This window comes from Periplaneta americana, chromosome 1 (assembly GCF_040183065.1).
Source record: "Periplaneta americana isolate PAMFEO1 chromosome 1, P.americana_PAMFEO1_priV1, whole genome shotgun sequence".
NCBI lineage: Eukaryota > Metazoa > Arthropoda > Insecta > Blattodea > Blattidae > Periplaneta > Periplaneta americana.
This window is the reverse complement of record NC_091117.1, coordinates 121967891-121979944: the sequence shown is the minus strand read 5'-3', so window position 1 is coordinate 121979944 and position 12054 is coordinate 121967891.

Genomic DNA, 12054 nt, shown 5'->3' with positions numbered 1-12054 from the left:
CTCCAACTTCACACTTAATCACATGCATGATAAACACTAAGTGACCAAGGATGATTAAAAAGCAGTCAATCTTTCTAGTTCGATGCTGGCAATTTGATCAGCTGCAAATCCTTCATTTTATTAATGCAAATAGTTAGCAGCAAATGTGGTGAAAGATTTCCTTACACAAATTTTTGTAAGGTTCAATGTATCAAAGGGGTTGAAAACTCTAGTTTTCAATTAAATATCCAAATCTTTTTTTTGTGCAGATTCCGTGTAAGTATATTGTTATAATAAGTTTTTGACTGACAATAAAAATTGTACATATTCATTCAATATAACTTCTCAAACAAAATTAATTGTAAAATAGATAATATAAACAACGATATGTACAATGTACAGTTGTCAAAAGAAAAAGTGGCCGCTCTCTAGACATAAAGTTCCCTTCGGGTATCTCTGCTACAATTCGGAGACAAGCGATGTTACATGTTGTTGGACCACGTGGCATGATATCTACAGTCAGAATGAAAGTTCTTCCGTATTAATCTGTAGCATAGTGGTAACGTTCTGGGCAAGTGTTCGTAAAGTCGTACGTTCAAACACAATCTAATGTTTTTTATGTTCTTTTTTTTTTTTTTTAAGGGGAGAGAGAAAATATAATTGCTCCTGTTTCTTTTCTGACTGTTTCAGTAATTAACACCAGGATCATGAATGTATTATGCCATCACTTTGTCATTATTTATTATGACATTATGGCAAGAATATCTTTCGTGGCATAAACAAAACAAATTTACAGGCGTCTGCCTTAAAAAATTAAAACAATTAAGTTAAAAAAAAAAAAGAACAAAAAGCCACGATCAATAGTTGGTCTATCTCGATCACATCTTGCATCGAGTGGGCATGGAATAGACTAGTGTTTTCAAATACCGACTGTTCTCAGCCATGGCATCCCAGGCATACTGGACGAGCTTCCACAAATTATCAGGGCATCTTGGAGGGGGATTGGGCCAATTTTTCCGCATATGCTTCTTTACTTGGGCCCACATATTCTCCAAAGGGTTCACGTCCGGAGAGCAACGAGGTCAGTCTATCAATTTGATGTCCTGTCTCCTTGCAAACCAGTTCCGAATCAATTGAGATGTGTGGACTGGATGATTATCCTGCTGAAATTGAAGAATTCCAGCAGGATATAAAAACCTAGCATGAAGAACCATATAGCATTCCAGCAACCGTTGATAATTGTACTGGTTAAATTTCCCGCGAATGTGATGGATTGTGCCCACTCCACGACGAGAAATCCACCCCCAACACGACACAGATACTCTACCACTGCGGGCACACATGGCAGCATATCTGTTGTCGAATCGGGTACCAGGAGGACGATATACAAGAGTGGGTCCTTCCTTTGTAGTAGAAAAGGTGACTTCTTCAGAAAAGATTACTTTTCCAATCCCGATCACCATTTCCCACTGCAAAGACTAAACACTCCTCTATATGCTCCTCTTTATGAACTTCCCTAGGAATGCCACGTCGAGATCAAAAATTGGCGGCACTTAAACGATTTCTCACGGTCTGATCCTGGCCAGGGAAATTAACAACTGCCTTCAAAGTAGCAGCGGTATGAAAGGGATTCCTTTCAACCTCTGCCACTAATCTGGCGTCCTGTTGTGGTATTGAAATATTCCTTCTACCATTCCCAGCTTTTCGGCCAAAAATTGCCAAGTGTTGATAATTTTGCATCCATCTCCAGGCTGTTCTTTCAGAAACGTTGAAACGCCTACCTGCCTCGGATGCTGAAAAACCAAAATGAATCACAGCCCGTATTATACTTTCTTTCGTTTCTGCACCTCTTTGTGGAGCCATGTCAGTCAAAGTCGCAGGCAGAAATGGCGTCTTTGTTTCCTTAGAGAATTAGCCTCTACCTAGGTCTTAAAATAATAGCAAAACATTCATTACACTAAAAATATATATTCTTCAATTAGGAAATAATAATATAAACACTTGTTAGAGTCTTATCAATAACTATATCATTTTCAAACATAAAGTCCACAGAGTTCAGAAGAATATAATTATTTTATAATCTCGACCTCAGTGTCGTAATTTGTTTTCGAAAGATCTGTATTGAACTGTATCCACACAATACGTCCTTAATCAATGCTAGTTGCAGTTGGTATTACAACTACAAATATTATTGTCATAAAAGTAACCTTTTTATATCATTATTAAATATTCAGAATATAATCTAAATAAATGTTCAGTTGTAGTGTCTCTGACAATACGTTGAATTACGTTAATACCAGGTAAATAACATAGCTCAGTCGGAAGAACGTAAGAACGTCGGATGTCGGGAAAGTCGGAATTCGAATGTCAACGTATCAGGCTCAAATCCTCGTGACTCCTTTCCAATTTATTACGTTACAGGATAGTATAATGTAATAATAAAACAATACAAGAATAAAAAACACTTGTATTAGGCAGCTGTATAGTTCTAAACCTAACATTAAATTTATATTACTTATATCGCTAACGAATGATAACAGAATACAAATGATAATTTGAATATTATTTATATCGCTAACGAACGATAACTGAATACAAATGATCATTTGAATATTATTTATATCGCTAACGAATGATAACAGAATACAAATGATAATTTGAATATTATTTATATCGCTAACGAACTATAACAGAATACAAATGATAATTTGAATATTATTTATATCGCTAAAGATATAACAAATTATAACTTGAATATTATTTATATCGCTAAAGGAACGATAAAATATAAATAACTTGAATATTATTCATGTCGATAAAGAACGATAATAGAATATAAACGATAATTTGAATAATACAGTATTTATATCGCTAAAGAACGAATAAAAAATAAAATGAAAACTTGAACAAGGCCGAACTCACAACCTTCGAATCATGAAGCAAGCACTCTACTGCTGGTCTACGAGACGCAGATATGGAATAATTCCATAATTCCGGAAGCACATGCATCGTGTAACATCGCCGTGACCCGAAGTGGACTTAGAAAATGTTCGCTGTTCACGAGTGCGGCCACTTTTTTTTTTGACAACTGTACATATTCTTTTCTTTAACAAAACTGTTTGAAGCTTTTTAAAATTTTATATATCACGATCTAAAGCTGACACAGTTCTACACAGATCGTATTCATTAGACAATATAATATAAAAGGGGAAGGCACCAATAATGTGAATGTAATTTGTGAACACAACCACTGCAGAAATTTAAGCCATTAATGCACATTGTTGTCAAAGACTTAATATTATATTGTTAGTCTACAATCTACATTTTAAAGTATATGTACCTTATGTGTTGTCTTGTATACTACCATAGTTCTGTATAATTCAGACTAAGAACTATTCTTTTACCGGAAACGTGAAAATGCTAAGATCTCAAATCAATGGAAAAACATGTGCTCTCGAAAGAGTGAAAATAGGATTTCTTCTGTTGTGATATACATCAAATAAACAATTTGTAAATTTCAAGCACGGTAAGATTGAATAACCGAGTTTGAAAATTAGTATAATCCTACCTCACTGGCCACCAGCAGCGTGTTATCTTTAATAATCGGTTCTCCTCCTAGCAGAGAGTATAGTCAGGATTTTCAGTATTGGGTCCATTGCTTTTCTGTCTCTATATTAACGATATCGCCAAGTCATTTAAATATTGCAGATATCATATTTATGCAGATGACGTTCAATTATACATTTCCGCCAGTCCTGATAGACTAAGTGACTGTATTAACAGACTCAATAAAGATCTCGAATCCGTTTCATCTTGGTCTCAACAATTCGGACTTAACTTAAATACAGATAAATCAGAGGCTATCTTATTTTCGAATAAAAGATTAATCCCCGATATTAATAAGCTCTACCTTCCTCCTGTGACTCTGAATAAAGCAATCATTCCATTCAGTTCAACTGTAAAAAACCTGGGAGTTCACTTTGAATCTAACCTTACCTGGGACACGCATATCAAACACACATGCAAGAAAGTATTTTCCACTCTTCACTCATTAAAAAGATTGTACCACTATCCAGCTAAATTAAAGCAGACACTTGTACAGACTCTTATTATTCGATTATTGTGATGCTTTATTCAGTGATCTCAGGGTGGATTTATCCCAGAAACTGCAACGTGTTCATAATGCGTGTGTTCGTTTCATTTGTAATGTCCGCTACTACGATCACATTTCGCCTTCTTTCGATAAATTATTGTGGCTCAGGTTAAATGAGAGGAAGAAGTTACATTCCCTTTCTCTCTTATACCGAATTTTGCACACCTCTACTCCCTCTTACTTATCTGTCCGATTCCACAGTCTTTCTCGGTTTCATAACTTAAATACTCAGTCACAATATGATAACACGCTAGAAATACCACTCCACACATCATCTCTTTATTCTTCATCTTTCACTGTTGCTACTTCTTGTCACTGGAATTCTCTGCCGCCTGAAGTCAAGGGCTGCCGAACTTTAATTTCCTTTAAATGTAAATTAGAAAAATATCTTATGATGAGTTGCCAGACCTAACGCGTTGCAAATATTTAATAGAATGTGTTCAACTATATTTATTTTTATTTTTTATTTTCTTTTTTGTTTCTTATTTTTATTGTATAATCATGTAAATCGTGTTTATTTATCACACTTAACGCCAATATGTATCCCACTGTGTTGTTTTTTTTATTAATAATCTATTTTTGTGTACATTTTATTCAATTGTCGCTTTCTGGTTTAATTATGTAAATCCTACTTAATTGTAATCTAATACTAATATGTATACTAATGTGTTTATTTTTATTTTTACTGTGTACATTTTTTTTATTGAATTATAGGCTTCTGTTTTTATGTGATTCGTATTTGATTCCAACAACATTAATATGTATTTCACACTATGTTTATTTTTATTTTATGAGGTAAATTTTTATGTAACTACTTCTTTTGATCTCATTATGTACCTAAATTGTATCAGTATGTAATTACTTAATTCTGATCCAGTTTTATTTTCAACTATGTAAGCAAGTTTTAATCCTGGTTGAGTGTAAGAGAAGGCCTTACGGCCTTAACTCTGCCAGGTTAAATAAAGCCATTATTATTATCATTATTATTATTATTATTATTATTATTATTATTATTATTATTATTATGACAAATTTAGAGCCACGTTTTAACTGGTTAAATATTTCGCGTACAGGATGAGAGGAATCTGGACTCCTCAAACACCTCTCTGGGTAAATACCCTTAGAGAAAATCTGTGACAACAGTAAGCCTAATAACGACTTTTACAACTTTTAAATGAGCTACAGTAATGTCTGTGTACTCACGTGATCTGCTGTTACATGCTCTGCAGTATTTTGCAACTTCAAGGTATGCCTTAGCAATAGCTTGATCCACTGCATTATCTCTTGAAATATTTTCTCGAGTAACCAACTCAGCTGCCCTCTTTAAACTTGTTAAGCCGTGCTGTTTCAAATGTTGAGAGAGCTGATTTTGACTGAAAAAGCATTACAATACATTATACAACAGCAAAAAAGACAAACATTAACACATACTACACAGAGCATTCCTATGCCGACCAGTCTCAGGTAGTCATGTTCCGTCAGCTTATGTGTCTGTAGTATGGAGTGCACGTTCCGAGGAAGCTACACGGTGGAGGGTGGAGTGGGACCAGTCTGTGTAGAAAAGAATGTACAGACATGTCCATATGTTGGCATATGACCACTGACCTGCCAACAAATTTTGTTAGGCAGAGGCTGGAGTGGAACTGGTCTGCATAGAACTTCCTGTATACTATAAAATAAAAAAATATTTCGTTCAAAGAGATAACCAAAACGTTTATCAAATGAAATAAAAAAAATATATCTTACACTTTACAGACTTTACTACCTACTCCATAAAGTGACAATGAGTTTCTACAGGGTCCGGCAGAAACAATCTACCAGTTCCAACAGTTGGTAGTATGTAAGACAGTGCTGTGAGGATTAAACTGAAAAAGGCAAGTTGTAGCAGGAACCATTTAGTAAGCAATGGACGTTAGGGTCTTAAGCATCGTGCTTCCCTGCTTCAGGCATATTAAAAAAATAACAGTGTGATAGTTGCACAGCCGCTATATTGACGACACTTAATGCTGGGAGACATAGAAGAGTATCAGAACGACACACAATTCAGAGGTGGGTCGATCAGTTACGTGTTGCTGCAACTGCAATGAATAAGAAGCCAATGGGAAGGCCATGGACTGTATGGTCACCTGAAAATATCGAAAGGGTAAGGAATGCTATTCATGAGTCCCAGGTGTTCAGTAGTCAGACATGCTGCAACTTTACACATGTCAGACAGAAGTATTCGCTGCATTCTCCATAAAGACTTATGTTATCATCCTTACAAACTCCAGGTGACCCATAAGTTATCCTATTGTGACTTTGTGACTATGCCTCCTAGAAACAGTTCAGTCAGAATTTTATCGAGTTGATAAATGAAAATAGGGAAATTCTTCCTAACCTCATTATGTCGAACAAGGCTCACTTTGTACTGTCAGGTCATGTCACTAAACAGAACATATGATACTGGTGTGATGTTAATCCAAACGAATCCATGAAAAACCATTACACAGTCCGAAAGTCATGTTTGATGTGGTGTTTCAGCTTCCAGGATTATTGGAACTTACTTTTTTGAGGATCACCATGGGAACACAGTCAATTCGCAGCGATACACAAACCTGCTGACGACTTTCCTTATTCCAGAATTACAGAGACATGGCGTTGATTTGGCTTTAGTTTACCTCCAACAGTATGGAGCAATTGCCCACACCACTCGAGATTTAATGACAATATTATGTAGTGTGTTCAACGGCAGAATCATCTTTCATTTCGAAGATTTTCTGTGGCCAGCCAGATTCCCCGATTTGACTGCCTGTGATTTCTTTTTGTGGGGGTACCTCAAAAGCAAGTGTTTCAAACAAGTATCTCCAACAATGACACTCTTAAGAGACGCATCAGGAAAGAGGTCCAAACAATTCCACCTGCAATGTTAGTGTCGATAATGGATAGTTTTGTTTATCGACTCCATGAGTGCAGTACATGAGATGGTCGCTATCTAAATGGTGTAATTTTCAAGACATAAAATGTTGTTGTTATTGTTGTTTTCTAATGCCAGGCATTTGACAATAAAGTCATTTGACCTCTTGCACTCCAATATTTTTCAAAAATATTATCATGACCAGCCAATGAAGCACAGATTTTGAGGTGTTCCGAATCCATTTCTTGGTTTGAGTTGCACAATGGGCAGCTAGGGGACTGATATATTCCAATTCTATGCAGGTGTTTGGCCAAACAATCATGGCCTGTTGCCAATCTAAATGCAGCTACAGACGATTTTCGTGGTAAATCGGGAATTAACTGTGGATTTTGATGCAGAGAGTTCCATTTTTTCCCTTGAGTTTGTGTTATCAAATTTTGTTTGTTGAAGTCTAAGTATGTAGATTTAATAAATCTCTTCACAGAGTAATACGTAGATTTAGTAACAGGTCTGTAAGTAGCAGTGCTGCCCTTCTTTGCTAAAGCATCCGCATTCTCGTTTCCCAGGATTCCACAATGGGATGGTATCCATTGGAATACAATTCTTTTATTGAGTGATATTAATTGAGAGAGCATTTCAGTTATTTCTGCTGTTTGATATGAAGGTGTGTGTTTAGAGACATAAAATGTATACAGTGTTGTGTTATTGCGTGTGTTAAAATGGCATTGTGTTGTCTATCAATTACCACTTGTTACATTCGCTATGTAGTGTTTCTGTGGGACTGTATTTAAAGTGGTAGATTGTTTCTGTCATACTCTGTATGTAGCAATCATCAGCAAAATCACCTTATATCTCAATTAAGTGATTTTAATATAAATTATGTCATACCTGCAATCTGGTGCTTTGATTTTCTTTGCAAGAGTCTGTATTGATTCTGGAGTGAAATTCATCTCTTCACCCGAATCTTCCAACTGTTGTAATATGCCTGTTACCATAACAGATACATGCCGAAGTGTCTCAACGTGTAACATGGGCCATTGCATAAGATTTTGATCTGCCAAAACTTTATCTGTAATGAAGATTATACATGGAAAATATACACATTAGAGAAAAATATTCTGACAAGAAGTATCACTTTCAAAGAGAATGGCTATGATATCGATTATTAATGTTTATAAGCAGCATTTTAGAAATTAATTTTCCATTTAGTTCAAACTATTAATGTCACTAAACATGTAATCAATGAAAATTTTAATATATTAACTGCAAAGTAGTTGTCAGTAAGCTTGAGGTTACAATGCTCACTTTTTTTTTTTGTAACTAATGGCAGGTACTTGACTTTGGTCACCTCTTATTTAGAAGTTCGGATTCAAACCCTCCCCACCCCCACCCCCAAACAAATGGATTTTAGACGCAACAAAATCCTTGGTAATGAATTTAAACTGAAGGTTTATAGCACAAAAAGAAACTTGTTTCTGATGGAGAGTTTCAGGCAAATTCGGCTTGCTGTTTTTTATCCCATCAAGATTAAGATTCTGTTTTGCGAACATACATATCTACAGCTAATGTCTCAATTAAGACTACGACCACAGAGGCCTATGAATGTCATGACAACAAAGTAGAAAATAGAGAAATGGGCACAATGAGCTAATAGATTGTGGAGATGATTAACAGATGGACCCTAAAAGAAACTTCTGTAGGGTACTGAAATTTCTTCAAATGATCTAGAACTCCTCTGATTTTGAAGTAAAATTGCATGTTTATTTGGCACAACAGAAAATATTGAAGATGGAAATTTTAAATTAGATTTAAAATTTCTATTATTAATTTTATTAACACAAATTACAATGTTTGTGTAGAAAGAGTTTATTAGCTCTCTTACTTACAACGGATGTATTGGACTACTTGACATAACTGCAGTTTTCAACCATATTACTATATTACTTTACAAACATTGTATAATATCCTGTACCAATGTGAAACGACTAGAGTTCAGAATTTTAAAGATATTTTCTATGTATAATAATGTCATGGACTACACAGTTTATTTCCTTGTTGTTCTTTCGACCTTCAATTTGTATTACTGAAACACTTAACTACCAGTACAGTATTTTCAATTTGTGTTCTAATCAGTACACACAAATGTTCTTCAAACATCTTCTACACTGCGTTCGGCATATGAATTAAAATACATCTACTTTTATTTTTTTTAATTAAACGAAGCACTGGGCAAGAAGCAACTTCAACAATGCCTACACCCGTCTTTGTGCAGTAATAATGCTAGAATAATAATCAAATATTTAACAGAGAACGAAGAATTAAATTCATGGTTATTATTCGGAATTGACAGTAACGTCAATAACTGTTCACTTCAATCAGCTGTAACTGGACGAATATTTGTAGAGCTCTGTTCTGTAACCTATAATTCCTCATATATGTTAAATGTACCACAATATCTCTGACTTCTTGTTGCTTTCAATTGTATTTCAAAATTGTCAATAAAAAGCAAATGAGGTGGAGGAGAGTGTGTAATAGGCTAGGGTAGGGTAGGGTACAGTACTTTGGAGTTAGTGAGATGAAGTGATAAATTCTGTATTTAACATTATTTTTAAACTGCAGAAGCTGTTTAAAGATGATAACATGGAGTGACGAAAATGGAGCAATGGTGAAATAAGAATAACAGAGGAAATGCATTTAAGAAAACAAGCTCTCACGGTCCCTTTGTTCACTGTACAATAAATATAGGATTAGTTTCAGATCAAACACTGGTGCTATTAGTGAAAAACCATTCAGTGACTGATCCACAGCTGAGTTGCCTCAAATAACTCACTCCAGGTATAATGGTAAATGAACAGATTGACGTAACATGATATGAGTTGTAAGATTATTTAAACACAAGATACATTTACCTAATGCATCCCAAGAACGTAAACTAAACTCCAGTTTCTTGTCTGAGGTTTTCACAAGTTGTCCTTGCAGCCATATGGCTTTGCTGTATACCAAATTCCATTGCAGTCCCATGTCTCTGCCATATTTGACTAACTACAATAAAAACAAGTCACAGTCTAGCATTGTATTTCCAACAATGAATCTGACATGGCATTAGAAAATATTTTCAATGAAAATGGTAAGAATTTTGTGATACACTTTATTCAATATTCAGTTTCGTAAATATGTTAAGAAAGAGTTGCTTAATTATACAGAGTTTAATGTGCATAATGGTAAGTCTCGACAAAAATAAATAATAGTACATTTATTAATCATACTTTGGTATTTCAAAGCTTCATTTAATTTATAACGTGCTGAAAAGATTAAATATATCTGTTCACCTATATCACTATTTCATTTATGGTTATCGTCGCCATTTCTTCTTATTTTTGACATGATCAATTTGCCAATTGTGTGGGTAACTAAAATCCAATCTAAATTATATTCAACGTTCTCAAGAGTAGATCCAAACAGTGTGATCACTTTCTGAAGAATGCAATCAGTTCAAAACAGCACAATACCTTAATTTCCTCTGCCCTGCTAGTTCGTGCTATCGTGGTAGACAATATTAAAAAAACATAATAATAATGACACGATCTCAGTTTGCACATTCCACGTTAGCCCATTCCAATTGCACAGTTCTTATATGTTCAACTATTTTTCAGCTTTCTTTAACACAAAGTTAAAATCACAAACTATAGCAACATCAGTTAGTATCTAAATATGTGATCAATGTCGATCTAATGGCTATCCAAAACTGTATTATGATGTACAAAAACAAATGGATTTGATATAATCTAGACAAAAAATTTCTGCTTCACTTTTAGATCGTGTATTTTCGTCAGATTTATTGATTATAGCTTTTACAATAGAACTTACGCAAATACTTTCCAAGATTAACCCTGCTTTATTATTGTCCCCAGCGTCACTTATAAAAATTGGATTTTGATAGGACTATAAAAATTTCACCTTTACACCAACCAACTACTGTACTTTCTTTTCCAGTGTTAGCCAATGTATACTGGAGCTGCTATTTTAAACCATTTTCTACCAGTATCTGAGGCTCCTTTACAACAAAGTAATTCTGCGAATTTTAATATTTAAAAAACAAAAGATTTATTTCTAGTTAAATAAATATTAATACTTGTTACACTTATAATAATAAATACGCATCTCAATCAAAACACAAGGTTCTGTCTTCACTATTACTGACAAAAATTACACTATGTATCTTATATTATACTGTCAAGATTTTGTATAAGGATAATATATAATCACGTCATTCTTACTGTGTCAGGGATGTTGGAAACCTGTTATATCTACAAATGAAGGCATTTATAAATTAGTATATTCATTCTTTGCTAGAATACGAAACATAACTGATTCGTTTCAGAAAAAATACCATCTTGAATAGCTTTGAGGACAATTTTATATCAACGATCAATGCAGGTGTCTCTGACTTCATTTTTCTTCTTGTGACCCATGTATGGGCTTGAATCCGATTTATTTCTACTCTCCCAAGTACTTTGAGATACTGACCATCACCGCGACCACCACCACCACCACCATCATTACAACTACAACTACCACTACTATTGTATTATATTTGAAGAAAATTTTATTTGTTCTTTCTTATTTGCTTTTTTCAGCATTCTATAATGGAAAATGTAGCTCAGATTAACATTTTGATTTCTCCTACAATTGCATTATCTAATCATGTGGTAACGTCAATCAATGTATCGGTTAAACTCAATTTCATTTATGATCTCACTTTATTACATAAACCATAATAATATAGTACTACTACCTTTTCTTTTGTTCGTCTCAAATACTTCCTTGCTACACTGAAGTTCTCTTGACATAAAGCAGAGTCCACCATAGCCAATTCTGTGTGACTTATGGCATTAGCTATATCAGAGTTCTCTAATATCTGTTGTACTTGACTGCTGAACTTCTTTCTGCAACAACAAGAAATAACATTGTTCACCTTTCCAAAACCAATTATTAAGTGTTACAATTCCTTTTTGAGAGAAGGAATTCT